Raw genomic sequence first — 17510 nt, 5'->3', positions numbered from 1 at the left:
TGAAAGCATAGCCTAAAGACATGAAATGGCAGATTAACCAAGGGAAGCAGGAGCAAAATTCAGCAACAGTGAGATTTGTTACTCCATCCCCTCAACTACCTCATGCTCTGCCAATGTCCAGTGGATGTCTTGTTTACCAGCTGACAATCGGGGCCAGTCAATGCTGGAGGAGCTTCCAAAGGAATAAAATTGCTGTGTGTATCTGTGGACAGAGAGAGACAAAAGTTGCATCTCCAACACTGCAAGCGCCCTGGTGGTTTATCTGAGAGTTGAATAATATGGCAGATGCTCCTTTCTTCGACCAATAGACAAAAAACCTCACATGGTTGTCCTCTATTTAGAAAACAAAAAAAGTGCACCCTTTCCTGTTCCAACTGAATTTAGGAGTTTTTCTGTTGACTTCTAAAGCGTAGGATTAATGTACAAATTCTTTTCTATCTCTAGATCTAAATACAGATATTTGTACCATAAATACATATGTTTTCATTGAAACTGAACAGAGGAGTGACTGCCAAAACCATTCTTCTGCTAAGACATGAATTAAATAACTCTACACACTATAAGGACTATTTATACTCAAGAAAAAGTTTTCTTTAGCACAGATTTTAAAAGAAAGGATTCTGCTCAGTTAGCACTAAGGAACCAATTTTGCGACTATTCTACCTATACATGGAAATCCCCTATTCAAGTTACATCCAACATCAGAGTCCCACTTTGTGCACTTTATTACACAAAGTGTTTGTTTTCTGTCATTGATTACATAATTTTCCTCATATAGATTTGTTTCCTTGCAATCTTACACTGGTTTGTTAACGTTATTTTTTCCATACTTAAAAGCCTGCCTTTTTTTCTAGGGTGATTGGCTTTGACTGTAAGTGCTGTAAAGGGTGGCTCACAGCTAAATTATATGTGGAGTATTTTTAAGCAAGTGAATGGTCCAACATTTAAATATCACTCTTTAAGATAATTATTTGTTTATAACAGTGGAAAGTTTGCTAGTTTCTAAAGCACTGTTGGTTTCTGTACCTATCTCATTGTTTAAGATACAGATTTGGTTAGGTTTTGGTTGTTGAAAACATGGATGTTGGAGACTGCTTTATTGTAATAAAGGCTTACTTAAAACAAGCTTTTTTTTTTGTATTTTTTTTAGCATTTTCTTTTAAAGCCACCATTTAGTGAAGGATAAACTTTAAAAACTTGCGTTGTATTTAGTGCCACAGTTAACTCATAAATGAATCTCTTTGGTGAGAAGGGGATTTTGCAGAGGCAAGGTGACAGGTCTAGTATGGGTTCTACCAGTTTCTGTGGAGAAACCAACCTGTACCTCCCAGATGCTGGGGCAGCCTGTGGGTTGAACACATCACATACACGCACACCGCCGCAGGGACTGCTCTGACTCCTGTCAGACCTAAAGACCCATCAGTAATTTAGAATATGCTTTTTCAATCTTTTCTATTTGTAAGCTACAGATAGCTTTACAGGGAGGTCCAGAAAACTTGAGCCTACTGCTGGCCTAAAGCTGCTTTTCTGACTTATTGCAGCACTACATTTTTGGCTGGACTCAATGATCTTAAGGGTCTTTTCCAATCTAAATTATTGTGTGTATCTTAGAAGTAGTCCACAACCCCCTGCTCTAGCGTAAATGAGCCGCTCTGCCATTAGAAACAGCAGAATTCCTTTCTAACACTCAGACATTTCCTAAACTTCTTTAACGGGAGGGAAGGGAAAAACCATCACTGCTTGCTATTGAAGCGGCGCTGCCACCGCAGAAAGAGCCATTTCAGGTGGCTGACTTCAGCCATGCCGGTGGAACCATGAGATGGCAGCAGAGCCCACGGAACGAGCGCCGGGACCCAAAGCTGTCCTTGCCCAAGTACCGCTTCAGTCCTAAAGGGCTCTGGTGGTCCTGTCTGCGTGTTTTTAAAAGAACTCTAATCAAAGCACTCTTCATCTCTGTGTTACATTGCAGCTGTGACAAATGCAGCCAGGAATAATGCGCACAGCAGTCAGATCTCTGGTTTAGGAGAAGTGATTTTTCTTTCTCTTTTAGTTTATGCTCATCTTTCTATCTGTCCCTGCTCTGGAAAAGCTTGTCTAAAAGCAAGCTTCGGATTTGAGCCAAACTCGACCTTCTAATGTTCATTCCTCAGATAAGCCTACGTAGGAAAGGAATACTTCATTATAGAAATGTTACTGTACTTAAAAGGTTGTGTTTGGAACCGGGAGGAACCAGATCCCAAGACTCCAGGCACTTAAAAGCAAAAGTGAAGTTCTTTTTACAGCAAATAAACTCTAGAGAGATTGTTTCCACCCCCTAAAATAGCTTGATACTTCCCATTGCTACTATAAACGTTTCATTATGACTGAAAAAAAGCTTAAATCCCACTGCCCTAACTGAAAAGGTGTAGAGACATCATCTTTACCACAATAAATTTTACTAAATACAGTATGAACTCAAGCGCTGTATAAAGGGCTGAGGGAGCTATCAGAGGGATGTTTCTCTAGCTGTATAGCTAGAAGTTCAGGAAACAACAGATACAGGAATAATTGAGTGGTCTAGAGCTGGCACGGCTCCTGAAGATGGGCTTAGTGAATTTTGGGGTGAAGAAAAGAGGGGGTAGTATCAGGGACAGCTTGGAGGTGGCCTCTGTGTCATTTGAGGGGAAGCAATGGGGAAGGTTGGAGCTGACATGGTTAGCAGCACACGCCAGGGCGGAGGAAGGGCATTGTAGAGCTGCTGAGAGCCTGGATCAGCCATAACCTTATGGATCATCAGCCACAAATCAGGTTAGATACCAGCTTGCAGCAGCTGGGCTGTATTCTGTTGTGTATTAGCTATGAATTGGGCTGCCTGCCACTGCAGAGGACACATCCTGGCTCATTACACAGAGTCACACAGAGCAGTACTGAGCCAGGTTGAAACAGAAAGTAATACAGAAATAGATGTAACGCAAGTTTTCTGTGGCATCATAAATATCACTCAGTACAGTTGTCTTGGATATCACCATCCATATGTAACCTGCAAGTTCACTGAAAGATGAGGCAGATGAAGGACAAAGATGAAATCATTTGGCAATGGACTTCAAGGGTATTGAGAGGATAACTGGCAGGTCTTGCACCCCAGGAGGTATTGCTTTTAATTAAAAGAACTGAAATTGCCTTGTGATGCACAAAGCCAGACCAGCCAAAAGGACTCAATAATACTACAAAAGCATGTTCACAGGGAGATGGCATTAGATGACTGATTATTATTTTCATGTCTAATTTCTATGTTTAAAGAGGCCCATAAATCCCCAATTTTATATTAAAGTTGTATTTCATTCACAGCCAGGTTTTAACTTGAAGAACAATTGAGGGGTAACAGAACAAACCAGAATGCTGAATGTAGGTTTTAATAAATCAACTTAGAAGAAAAGCATCATCTCTCAGGAACCACATTTCTTGCACAGATAGCAGAGAAAATGGTCTGGGCTCTTAACCTGAGTCTTTGCCTATACCTGTGCCCTCAAAACCAGATCCCCTTAATGTGCAGGCTGTGAGCTTCTCAGCATGAGCAAAATTCAGCCCTTTGAGCATGCAGGTATGAGAAATGACTGGCAGATGAATGCCTCTGCCAGGCACATCAGAGCAGTCCACAAGGTAACCCCATTCAAAACCCGCCTGGACGCATTCCTGTGTAACATTATCTAGGTGTTCCTGCTCTGGCAGGGGGATTGGACTAGATGATCTTTCGAGGTCCCTTCCAATCTCTAACATACTGTGATACTGTGTGATAAAGTGAAGCCAGAACACTCATGCTTGCCTTGCTGCAAGAAATACTCTTTTAGAGAAAAGCTGACACTGGCTGGAGATGCAATGCTCGCAATGCTCCACTATTCCTAGCTCAGTTACCTCTGCACACATCCAATGGAGCAGACCCTGTGGAATGACAGAACATGAAGCTAAGTCTAGATTTATCATATTTCAGGATGTCAGAAAACCTAATATTACCCTAACCAATGAAAAGCAGGAGTGCCACCACTTGAAGGGGATATATTTTACCATGGCTTTTACCCCGACCTTTCCTGCACAGCGCATTTCAGTCTTGTGACCCAAGCATGACTGGTGCTTGCTATTCAAGCTGTCACATCCGTGAAGGAGGAAGTAGGGCTGGCATTAGCAATTTGCTGCTTACTCTTATAGTCAAGCCTATGACAAGAAGACCCATCCCAAAAGGGGGATCCAGCCCTAGAGGCTGGCACATTTAGAGCACACTGGTTGACAAAAAGATTCCTGCATGTTAGGCATGCACCTTCTTCATGGTGTTCTATGGATATGTTTTCACCTCTTACTGCCCATAGATAAAGATGTGATGAACATGGCTTGACGGGAAAGTTTAGATTGGGATCTTCTTATGTCAAATAACTAAAGACAATCATTCCTTATGTCACTTATTCCCCCACCACATGACCGAAAGCATTTTCCCAGCCAAAAGTGCTGGCATTCTCCATCATACAAGGGGTTCACTTCTGATTGCATGCTAAGGGACAAATGCCTTCATCCCATGTCTCCATTGGTGTCTGTCCAGTCACAGGAGAGCCCATCCTTTCATACATTGAGAGATTAACAGATTTGATAGTTGAACCACAAGCGGACTTCTGTTCACAAGATGGAAAAACCAGTAGAATGGCCAGAGAAATCACTCTGCTACCTTGCATCTGGCTCCCAGCTTTGGTTCTTCACTTTAGTGAAAGGATTTGTTCCCAAATAGGCGGAATAACAGGGTTTCTCACACAGCTGCTGCCTGTCCCTGCTGCATTCCCCGATTCAGCTGCCCTCCAGAAAAACAGAGAAGTGGCAGGAAAATTGCTAGTACAATAGATGACTATCAACTTCTGCTGTCGCTTCTCTCAATGCACAGACATTCAGTTATTAAAAATGTAAGAATACCCTGTATTTTAGGTCGCCTTCCTTTCCTGTCCTTCATCACTAAATGTTGTCATAGTTTTCTTTTAGATCATACTAGTAACCTAGTTCAGAAGGCTCCAGCACAAATGGTTTATAACTGACCTGTGAAACACGAGGACCAAAAAGTTGTCTTTGTTTTTTGACTAATGCTATTCATCCCAAGAAAAAAGCACACGCAGAAAGTTCTTAATGTTTTAAATAATTAAATCACCAAGTAGGAAACCCACCTGAGCTTTAAAACAAACTCATCATGCATTACCAATGATCTCTGAAGAAGCTGCCAGGTGAGAAGAAACATGGTAAAGACAGTCTGTTCATCAGCTTTTATATCCTGTACTGCAAAATAGCTCTCTAAATCCTAACAGAAATCACCATTCCTTACCTTACCCTAGTAAAGAAGACAAAGAGCACAGGGAGAAGAGAGCTTGCATGGCTTACGGCTTTTAGAAATTACCTGCCAAGAGTGTAATTTTAAAGTGATTGTCTTCCATTAGGGCTACAATAAACAGCATGGTGGAAAATTCAATCTGATTAGCTTTTCTAATGAGCTGCAGGAGGTTGTGGAGGCCAGAGCAGAAGAATCTTAAACATTCCACCACTGATTACAAACCTGCCTCTGAATTAATCAGATAATGAAGTGCATAGATTTAATGAACCTAATGCTGATCAACAAATTATCAGTGATCCTTGTAGATTTTTGTCAGGCTAAACACCTTTTTTTCTAAGCTTTCCTAGAGCAGGAAGGTTACAAAAACTATGTGCTCTTGAGGTAGATTTTTATGCAATAACCACTAGTTGTAAACTTTATAATTTACACAATTATTTAATTTACTCACAATGTGCTCAAGTTCCTGGTGGGGCTCCAGGAGGGCTGTTGTTATCACGGATACAATTTAATTGAGGCAGCAGCAATTAAAAAGACGAGCTAAATCCTGAGGACTTTTACTACAATCTCACTGGAACAAATGGAGCTCTTACTCTGGAAATGAGAGCGCAACAGGTTTTAGATATTGCCAGTGTACCATGTGCAAACCCAAATTCCTAAACCCGAACTATCTCTTTTGATAGAATTTAATTAGCTCCTTCCATTTTGCAACAGAAAAACTAGCCATAGTATCCCAAAGCAGTGCTATCTAGCTGGTTGTGGAACAAAACAGATAAATGCTATTGGTACTCAACATTATATTTAAGTTTCAGCAACCCCAGTGCTCCCTGTGAGGGTAACACTTTTACTACACCTGATCAGCCTGATACCTATTTCTTATGAGACACAGACCTTTAAGGCACAGGGAGAAACGGTTTCACTTGCTGTTTCTTCTGTTTTGGAATGCTCTGCTTTTGGGATTTCTTTCCATTTTCTGCTTAGTCACCAACTTAATACTCACTGAAAGATCAAAGCCATTACTGTTAAAATCTAATATACTGCTCTTGGCTACTGACAGAGTCAGGGTATGGACTAGACAGACCTTTGCTCTGATCCAGTATGGCAGGTCTTATGTTCTTATTATGACTTAAAATTTACTTTCCCCACAGGGATGTGCTTGTAGAAGTCCATCTGTGAAGTGATTCATGAGAAGTGGACATAAAAGAGAACCGAATATGACTAACTGAATACATTAAAAAAATTAAACAAGTATTCCTGACAAATGAACACTTGAAAGATCTTAAATAAAACCCTAAGAACTTGGATTTGTCACCTCTCTAGTATCTGTTTTGCATTTTAAACAGTTGCACCTTTGATGAAACATTTTTTTAACGTTATGTATTGCCCTTTCCTTAGAAAAACATATGTGGCTTTTCCTTTCTATCTCAGTTGTTTTGGATTAAAGAAGAAGAGACAATTACAGCAATATCAAAGAAAGAGACAGAAGCAATCGCATGGATCAAATTATTATCTCATTGAAATCCAGGGGCCTGTTACTTGCAAGTTCAGTTGGACCAGGATTCATCCCCAGTGCCTGGAACAGTGGCAAATTGGTTTTAAACCTTGTGCATTACTCATCTGTGCCCAATATGATTTATCCTGCAATGTTAGGTTTTTGGAATTTGTCTGAATGGCTTTCAATAACAACAGCTCTGGAAATCAAAAATACTCTGAATAAAAGAGCCCAACTTCTTTTGAAAAGTAAATTTTGTTAGAAATGTCATTTCTATTTCAGTTACTGACTTTGAATGTTCAGAGTCACTGTGAAGGCAGAGCTGACTGATAGACTATTTGCAATATTTGTTTTTGAGGAGTGGGAATAGGCTGAATTTTATGGCAATAACCATTTAATACATTATTCCTAACATCACTGTGTATGCTTTCAAGTGATGGCATGCACATGTTGTAAATATGGTATCTTTCTGATTCTAATAGGGGATAATCATAATAGATCAACCAAACCAACAGATATGTGACTGCATCTAGGGGTTGAATGGCATAACACTGACACTCATAAAATAATCAAATAATCTCTTTTTCCTGCCAACCGCAGGCTAAGCATTGCTCACTGTGGTTTTGAAGTTGAAATATGTCTCAAAAATGTCTTCTTCTAAGTACAATTTTGAACATCGACTGTCTCACTGCTTTGGAGTTTTCATGACAGTCTTAGTTTACAATGCTAGAAAACAGGATGCTGGAGCATCAGCAAGCTTTTCAAAACCCCTAAAAGAACAGGAATTCTGATGGATGCCATCTTAAGCGAAATGAAAAGATGACAACATCCCAAAAGAAACAAGGATGAAAAGCGGGGAGTACTTCACATCTCATCCTGCTGGCAATGCTCAGCTTTTCTGGTTATCAAACTCTACACAAGTAAAGTGAGAATAACCCCCCCCCAATGAATTGGTTATTTCTCAAGATGAAATACTTAAAAAGGGTTTGTGGTAGATGATGCCTACTTTTGGAACCTCTGAATTTCCAAAGTATTTTTAATATTGAAACTATGACTAATATTTTTATCTTGTGTCTGATGCCAGTTGTTCTTATCCTAGATCAGTTGAGTATATTTGGTTAACTCATTTCTAGTTATTTTGGGGTAGTTCATGCACGCTGAGGCCACTTGCAGGAAGCCCATTAATAAGCTACCAAGACCTCACAAGTTTCAGGAGGCAAAGATACATACAGAAATATCTTCTGCAAATCATAGAAAGGATTGTGTCTAAATTCAGGCTCAAGGTGGCAGTTTGGGTTTGTTTATTTGTTTTTGCTTTTTCTCTTCTTTCTTGAGAGGAAACCCAGTGGCAGCTGTATGTATTCATATCTTAGTCTCACTGAACTTTTCCTTGTATGTCAGGAGGATAGATTTGGTCATGAAATTCAGTCTTCCCAACAGTGCGATTTAAATACCTGTTTTGGTACTAAACAATCAGCATTTTTTTCTGTGCACCTCTGTTGGTTCTTCCACATATCCCATCCTGTGAATCACAAGTATTTCTGTCTGGGTATTTTTTAGATACTTCTAAAAACACAGAGCTGGACAGATCCTCAGGATGCACCAATGGCCCGAGCTCTCTGTAAGCTGCAGTCAGTGGTGATTCTTGAGACAGAAGGGGTTTTCCATATCCCACCTACCTGTCCAAACAGCGAATAGGGAAAAAGAATGATAAAAATAATAGGTAGCTCAGACCTCGAAAACAACTGTTTGATCTAAAAAATTTCCCTCTCTGGGATTCCATATCCTTCCCTGACAACCTGTTCCACTGCTCAAGTGTGCTATCCACACACCCAGAAATGATGTGATACTATTTAACCTAATACCCCTTGGTGTAAACTAGCCAGCTCTCTCTCCTTGTGTGTTAGGAAACCTAAGAAGTGACAGTGGACATCTAAAAAAACACCATTATCATTTTTGGAGGCTTGTAGCTTCCCTCATTACCCTTCTAAATGTAATAATGACAGTTGTTTCAACCTGTCCTCCCAGGCCAGGTTTCCTACATCTCTTAGCACTTTAGCTCTCCCTCTTTCTCCCTCCCTTCCTCTCTCCCCAGTTTAGCTCTGTTCAAACTGCAGAGTTCAGAACTAGATGCAGGAATCTGGCTCAAATCTTACAAGTACCAAACTGTGCAGATCAATCACCCCCTATTTCTATACGTGCCTTTTGCATACACAGTCAGGGACAACTCTTCATGCCATCCAGCTACTCATCCACTACATTCCTGTGCACTTATCTCATGAGGAACACAAGTATTGCCACAAGTAACCAAGAAGAAAAATCATTCTTGATTTTAAAGTTAATTAAATGGCTGAGAGTTAGCAAATTTCCATGTGTCCCAACCCCAAGCAGGCTCAGCATCATTCCAGCTGTGTGCTAGGGTAAGTATAAGAAGGCAGTCCAGAGAAGTCTGTTTACTAGAGCATTATGATGGGTCAAAGAAAGTTCTTGGCAGGCTACACAAGCTCATGGGTCAGATGTTATGCAGTCCTGTTTTATGTCTTGTCTTTTATATGTTAAATTCCTGGGAAGTTGGGAGAGGAAAGGAAAGAAGAGGAGAAAAGAGAAGAGGAGAGAAGAGGAGAGGAGAGAGATGTTCTTTGGACAATATAAGAGCAGTTTATAATAATAAATGCATGGAGAGAATTAAATTCACTGTCATCAGCTGCTCTCACTCTCTTAATTTAAATGAACTTCTGTCCTTTTACTCCAACCTGACCAAATCTCCTGGCAAATACTTTCGAAAGCTTCCAGAGTAGGCAGTCACAGAACTGGGGACTTGCTAGATTAACTGCTTGTCCAGATTTGAGTGACCCAACTGTCACATGTTCACTAATCACTCGGGCCTGCTGGCACCCTGGACCTGTGGCTGCTTTCTCGGTCCTGCAGAACTGTGCAGGCTGCAAGTCAAATCCACTTTAGCTGAGCAAACTGGCTCGTGTGCCATTTTTGGAATATACAGCTCTATAAATCTCAGTATGGCCTTTGGAACTGTATATTACTACAGAACTGTGGGAAACCCCTTTTGGGAGAGAAGTGGCACAGTTGATATTTAATCACTGCAAAGTCTATTGCAACACACTGTCTCTTTCCTTTGAAATAAAAGCTTTTGAATTACAGATGATCAAATATATTCACACCCCAAGCGAAACCAGAATATTTCTGGCCTCTTGCCAGTATCGGCTTGGGTGTAAAATATTTGACATTTTGCATTAATTTTTTACAGTAATAAAAGCACTTCCTCAGCTAAAATCTCCTTTGCCATCCAGCAAATGCCACTGGGCTTGCACTTAGATTAGATGCATACGAGTAAATCCATAGGTGTCATGACTGGGAAGAACAGTACTTCTGGGCACTGTGCTACATGACTGCTTACAGATGCCACCATGGTACAGTCATCCACCACATCTACAATTTGACGGATTAGCAAGAAGCAATGCTTTGAGATATACTTTAATAAAGGTAATTACATTAATCTATGCACGTGACCAGTGAAACAAGGCTGCTATACTGTGTGCAATGTGGCTGAGTTAGCACTGATACAGGCATCTTAACTCAGCATTTCCAAAATCTCTAGCTCTGCAACCTGAATGTTGCATTAACTTACCTTCTTCTTTCATGTATTGACATTTCTTTCCTTTGGGGAAGGAGGCCCAAGATTTTAACAAACTGAGAAAGATGATGTTAACCTTATAAGAGGGATCAGTCGCAGAGTGAGTTAGGAGTTTATTTCTAACACCTGTTGTCATTGCAGTGTTGCTGCTAACAGGGTAAGTATTCCTCTCTCCAGGAAACGAGGAGTCACCCCATTAAACCCTGCTCTGTACAGTGAGGGGAACTGGGGATGGCAAATCTGTCAGGGCCCGCAGAGCAGAGGCTGACAGGTATCAGCTCCTGAGCTTCCCAGCCCCTGCTGAGGCACAGTGAGGGAACAGATCACACCACCTCTGCAGGCCCTCAGAGACATTTGCTTTCTCTTTTCTTCCTGAGAAAACAGAGCTCTCAGCCCTACTTCCAATGTCTCAACCAAATTGTCTTAGCTGTAATTAAACATGGAGAGGGAGAAGAAGTATTTCCTTTCCTGCTACAACAGTCACATCTAGCATTCAATTTATCTCTGAGCAGAGATCTGTCACTTGGAACGTGGGACAGACGGGACAGAAAGAATGCTGCCACCTGTGGCTCTGCATTTTTTAAAAGGAACGTTGCTGGGTATGAGATTTAGACTCTCCCTTCTGGCTCATTTGAAGACAGGCAGCCTGGGCCTGATTTACAAAGGCAGCAAGGTCCCTCATGGTGCAGACAGGAATCCAAGACCCTGAGTCATGTAAGTCTCTAACGTCATGATCTGAACAGGAGTTTTGTGTTCAAACTTTGGGATTTCTGTTCTCTTCCCATAGGTGCTTAAATGCCATTGTGAATCAAGAATGGTTTCATTCTTCAAATGCTCTCTTTCTTGAAAGGAGTAAATAACTGCTGTTTGCCTCTTTACACAGGAAAAATTGCACCATGACACCCAGATCTACAAGCTCTCCAAATTATGGGAGCTTCCCTTATAGTTAGCAGACACTGTGAACAACAGGACTGCAGTCTGTGTTTGGAAGCTACCTAACTTCCACCTAAGCCTGTTTTACAAATATATTTCTACCAAAAAAAAAAAACCCAACAAACCAAAAAAGCAACAAAAACCCCAGAAAAAAAGAAAACAAAAGGGTAAAAAGAAAAAAATCCCTATACCTTAAAAGTGTTCAACTATTTGTGAATGGATCTACATAAGCATCTGTGGGCCAGCAGACTTTCCTGCTCATTTATGATGTTAAGGGTTGGGATACATGACCTAGTGGGCAGGAAATCAGGCACACACACAAGTTTCCCTCTTTCTGCCTCACATAGAAACAGGATAAAGAAAACACAGGGGGGAAGGGGATGGAGCAAGAGAGAATGAGAGACAGAACGGTCACAGTTGTTCCAGCTCTCCAGCACAGTTCTTACCAGCTGCCACCTCCAGCCGCGGATGTTTTGCCTGGGCTCAGGATGCTCTGGGAGAGCTCTGGCCCGTGGGAACAGCCATGTGCATGTGATGTGCAGATGAGAACAAAAGGCCCTGTGAAGCCCGTACATGCTCCACACTGCCTGAAATGCTGAGAGCCACTTTTAGGAGACAACTTACAGAAAAATAAAGAAGTTTACAAACTGGTTTAAGAGACAGTTAAATGGTTCTTTGGGGGGGGGGCTTTATAATTGAATTATAAGAACAAAAGAAATCTGAGGAGCAGGCAGAGGCCTTAAAGGCCCAACATGCTTGACCTCATTTGGTTTAATTGCACTGCTGGCTCTCTCAGTATAACCCTCAGTTGGAGAACAGTCTCTGGAAATCATTTAAACTCCTTGCTTCAGTTGCCTTTGTTAGTGATTTAGTCAATAATTTTATTAGCTCTTTGGTAAGATAGCTCTAAGTGCCCCAGTCTTTAATTAAAAGCCTCTTAGGTTTGAATCTTTTAGCAATATGAACATATCTATCCAAGCTCATTATCAGAACCTTCTATATATTTTATAACTTCCTCCTAGTCATCTCGGAGACGCTGTTTTCCACAGCGAGTAAACCCAGCTCCATTCGCGTTGTCAGTCTGTCAGGACCACGGTGCAGAGCTGATGGCAAACTGAGCTCTGCAGACCTTCCCAAGCTACAGCGAGGGGCCAGCGGGAGGATGGCCAGGGCTGCGGACGTCACTGGGCAGCGACATCGAAGAAGTGTCTGCAACCAGGGCCAGGAGGGGCCAACAGAGATACTGCAGCACTGTTAAATCATGATTTGGTCCTACCCTGCCACCTTAAGTACTGTAGCCTGGGGTAATGGAGAGCAGGTTTCGCCTTCCTCTGTGCTATTGGTTAAAGCAACTTCCATGCCACAGTCCCCAAGATTTTTCCCTCTCCTTGACATAACAGATGTTAAATTTTGAGCAAGTCTTAGCTTCAGAGTGACTTTTTTTTTTATATCTGCCCTCCAATAACTTCTTTATTTTTAGTACTTAGGTAATTTCTTTGAAATGAGTTCCTGTTTTTTCGGGAGGGTTTCTGTTCAGTCAGTGATCTCCCAGAAGCACAAATTCAGTGCACCATTTTCAACTCCAAGCAATGTGAATACTTGCAAGGCTGGAAACAGTCATTACTGCTCTGAATACGGTGGTGGTGTTCAGTTTTCTGGGAGCAGAGCAGGGGATGGTAATGAAATGGGCACCATGAAACTCCTGGTAAGCTGATTCCATCAGGGTTCAGTGCTGCTGTGAGAGGGCTGTGGAGGATGGCCTCCTTGGGAGCACATTTTGGAAACATCTGGGTCTGATCCTACTCTCATGTTCTGAATCCTGTGCAAAGTGGGTTCACTGTGCTCTCTAATTAGATCTGCTCACCCTAACTGTAAGGATGGAGTTAGGCAAAGGTACAAGCAGTGTTAAGTGAGTCCATCCTGATGGTCTCCAGGAAGACTGACGAGGAAGCTCAAATTGCAAGATAATATACTAGGAGGTGGCACTTCCTTCACCTGTGCAGAGTGCTTCCAGTCTCCCCCCAGCACAGCATCCACCCAAGCAGACCTGCAGAGGAGCTCATGCAGGCTGCAGTACCCAACAGCAGGCTGCTCTTTGCTCCTGCCTGCCTGTAGGCAATGGGAACGCTCAGCAAAATGCTCTCCAGGGCTGGAGGAAGCTCCTTGCACCTCTATCCCCACACTGAATTTGAGAACTATCTGCTTCCCAGCACCACAAGTTCAGCCAGCTCTCCCATAAAGAAGCACAGGAGTGGTAGTGCCAGCTGTGACACTGTCCTCCAGCCCCAGGCTAAGTCACAACCTTCCTGCCTCAGTTTCCCTTTCTTCAAAATCAAGATAATTGTGCGGGACACCTCAGGTTGGGGGGGATGGAGAGAGCTTAATGAGCTCTTTGTAAAGTGCTCTGACTACAAATAGTGCTATCGATAGTAAGTGTTAACTATCAATTATTAAGTGGGAGTCAGGTTTCAGGAGCTTTATAACAGGGAAAGGTTAAGCTAGTGTAATAGCAGAAGACATGTAATGAAGCTCAGTACTGCCCTGTAGCACTGGCTATGAGAAGCTAATATCCACAGTAAAAATTCCAGCTCTGTGGCCTATGCAGAGTATTTTGCTCTGCTGCTATAATGATGACACTTAGAATTAGACCGACATAACCTAGAGAGCTCTGGGGACTCATCATCTCTGAGATTTCACTTAATTATTGGCAAACTCTGTCATTTAGTATCCCGAGCAGGCTGCGCTATGTATAACCAACACATCTAATTTGATTTCATCTTGAATTGCTCCTATGAGTGGTCTTGAATGGAACCGCATCTGGTATCTTGGCAACGTCGCTTCTTCTCTTGGAGAGAGCTGTCCTTGAATCTATAAAATGGATCTCTTACGGGGGGGGGGGGGGGGGGGGGAAGTATGTGAAGTATGTGTGCATGTGTTGGGGGGGAAAAACCCTCCGAGAGCACACAAAGGGAGGCTTTGCTTCGTGCACATTTGATGCGATTTGGGTTTTAATATCTTTTCCAGATAAATTATATCCATGAATCTTGGTGTAAATCTTTTTTGAACTCGGGCAGTGGATTTAAGAAGCACACAGGTTACTTTGTCCTTAATTGGAACTTTCAAGAGGGAATTGGTTGCTGGTTTGTGTGGACAAAACATGATTGCTTTCTCTCCTCTGTATGTATCGTTGTATATAGGGGAGGGTGGGAGGATCAAGTGTATATTTCAAGGAGGAAAAATAGTGATCATAAAAGTATAGTCAGAAACGGATTTTTCTGGGTAACTTGGCACACAGGGATCGCTCAGCTCCCCACTAACTCAGGACTTCTCTGTCCAGCCAGCTCTCCCTCCTGGCAGCTGGCTTGTGCAGAAGAAAGCTCATGCCAGCTTTCATGTACAGCATAGAAACGGCAGATGATGCACAACCCATCACCTTTTTCAGGGTTTTGGATGTTGTACCTCACATGAGGACAAGCCCAGGTAAATGAATGAGTAGGTTCCACAGAGAAGCTATGCCTTCCACTGTTTTTATGGGGGAGCATGGGGGAGATGTGCAGATAGAGCATATACATTCATGTGTGACACGGTTTCAGTGACTTCTCTCAGTTTCTATTAGTCCTTGATAAAACGACATTTTCTGAATTATAGGAACTTCATCTTCCACTTAAGACTTGTTGTGCCCTTTTACTATAGAAAACTTAAATCACTGGACTTATTCCAGGTACTGCAATATCCTACTTGTCAATAAGACTCAATCCTGCAAAGCTGAAAGCACAATGACTCTTCTATTTGTTTCTAGACATGCAGTATCTTGTAACATTTGTAATATGAACAGCTACAGAGAATACTCTCCCTTTACACCATAAATGGAATGTATTTAGGAATCACATTTTGGAAGTAATATGTCTCAGCTATGAAAAACAGAGGCACACCAGGGAAGCTCAGGATAAAAATGAAGTAACAACTCGGGGGGCTTTTTATGCTCTGTAACTCAAAACTATCTGACACTTTCTTTCAGTTTTCTCTTGGTCATTCCCAGACTACCAAGTTAAAATTTTAGTGGGACTACAACACAGATTAGAATCCTGACCATTATCAGCTACTTGGTAACTTGATTAACCACTTTTTTTTCACTTGACAAATTGATATTCATAGAACTTTATTTTTCCTTTTCCCTATGGGAAGATCCAGTCTTTCTCTACTCAAAAGAAAGCTGCAGTTATTTTTTTTTAAAGGTAGATCTTTTACCAAAATCAACAAATTTGTGGTGACACAACAGATACTGTCTACTGCCTTTACCTTTCTCAAATCTCTTAAGCAGAGTGAAACCACAGTAATGCGTGCATTTGTGAATATACTGTGTTTGAGTGGTCAGTGTACATTCATCAGCTCTAATAAAATGTTCAGTGCTTCCTGGATGTACAGGATATGAATCAGTTAATGTGAAGAAGATGACCACACAGCATCATCATTACAAGATGGCATCAGGGTTCTGCTGCCTGTGGAGCAGCTGCGGTGGTGTGTTGCTCTGCACATTTCAACAGAAAGAGCCAAAGAGAGGTAGATGAATGCAATCCTCTGCTCAGGCACATAGGAGTTAATTATGAAAACGTGTGATCTTTGGGATTTTCTTCTGTAATTATATCCCCCACTTAACAGGGCTTCTTTCTGACTGTTCCTCCCAATAACAATATGCTTTTAAGTACCCAGCGATGATTGCTATTCTTATTTGCACTGCTGGTTTGGTCAGATGGTGGAACTTTGTACGACCTTCCAAATACAGAGAAAAAAAAAAAGATGCTAACATCGTGGCATTTTGGGTGATTAATAAAGGAAGCAATGTTTGGAATCAGGATGGAATTGGTAGTGTTGCTGGAGATCTAAGCAACCCTGCTGATGGCTCCTGCAGGCTGAGAGCTATGCTGCAAGTGACACTTCCAATTCATGCATTGATTCCACTGCCCTTTAACTAGTAAAGAAAATGTTTATAAGCATCTATGAAAATAAGTGATGTTAGGATAATACTAATCAGAACAAAGGGACTTATGTCTATTTAAAGGAATAAGTAGATCTGGCTTTAATTTTTTTGCAAACTTTTGCTCAACATGCCTTTCTCCAATTTAAAGAATAAAATCCAAGTTTCGGTTACTTTTAGATTCAAACCATTGTGCTGGCACTGTGCAGTGGAACATTTTCTTTAAATTCCAAGGCAGTCCTTTGATTAAAAAAACCCTGATGACTGCCAGACTAGACAATCTCTCAAGGTCTCTGCCAGCCTTATGGCTCTCTTATTTGTCATCGGTCTGGAAAAGTCTCTGCTCTCATTCCTATCCATGTAGTTGTACTGCCTGCATTTTACAAGGAGTGGTGCCATAGAGAAGCTGAAGCAGCTTGCCAAGAATCAGAAAAGGGATCAATGATCAAGTCTGTGCAGAAATCAGCCTTCTGGTTTTCCACTGTATAACCAAGGAACACAGCCTCTGACAAAACTGCTCAGCTACCCCACAGAGGACTCTCTACAGACCTTGGTGCCTGATACCTGCAGGCAAATGTCAAATCCACAAACAACTGCTTTCATGAATTTCTTTAACATTCCTTCACCCTCCTCCCTCTTTCCCATCTCTTTCTTACTTCCATCTTTTTACATACCCTGCATACCCTCCCAGGTCCCCATTGCTGCTCTGTTCTCCAGGTCAGCATTCCCATCGCTTCTTTCTTGATGGCTTTTGGGGCTGCAGACGGAGCGAACATTTGCAGAGATGGAGAGACGAACCTGAGACAGGTTTGACTTATGGGAAGGGAGAACAGACTGAAGAAGGGGACCCGGGCTGTGCTGGTCTTACCATAAACTGGAGCAGTTTTTGTGAGAACTCTCATGGGAGAATTTAACACAGGCTTACCAGGAAATGCCAAGGACGTTTCAGACTTCCTCCTCGCTGCCATCAGTAGGCAGGAACATGCCAGTGCATATGATACACACAGCCACCAGACTGCAGAGTCCCCATCCTTATTTAAACCAAGCCTGCAATGATCCCTTGGTATTTGGCTTCCAAAGAAAATCAGGATTATGCAGTCACATTGTCTGTCTGTTCCTCGTCCCA

General features: G+C 41.8%; 1 long non-coding RNA gene across 3 annotated transcripts in view; it reads right to left on the bottom strand.

Annotated features, from left to right (window-relative positions):
- Positions 1-17510, bottom strand: part of LOC133275580 (uncharacterized) — a 218879-nt gene that overhangs the window by 5253 nt on the left and 196116 nt on the right. Inside the window, exon 7 of one of the 3 annotated variants that reach the window (XR_009745600.1) lies at positions 8090-8503. The exons of 1 other annotated variant lie outside the window; for it this stretch is intronic. This is a non-coding gene — a long non-coding RNA (uncharacterized LOC133275580). Of the gene's footprint in view, positions 1-8089; positions 8504-17510 lie in introns of those variants that run through there. One more of the 3 variants, XR_009745602.1, reaches the window with a different exon arrangement.

Source organism: Pezoporus flaviventris, unplaced genomic scaffold (genome assembly GCF_033815535.1).
Source record: "Pezoporus flaviventris isolate CSIRO_AGI_PZ_B2104156 unplaced genomic scaffold, CSIRO_AGI_Pfla_v1 ptg000041l, whole genome shotgun sequence".
NCBI lineage: Eukaryota > Metazoa > Chordata > Aves > Psittaciformes > Psittacidae > Pezoporus > Pezoporus flaviventris.
Note: the sequence above shows the minus strand (reverse complement) of the source record. Positions and strands in the feature narration are given on the sequence as shown.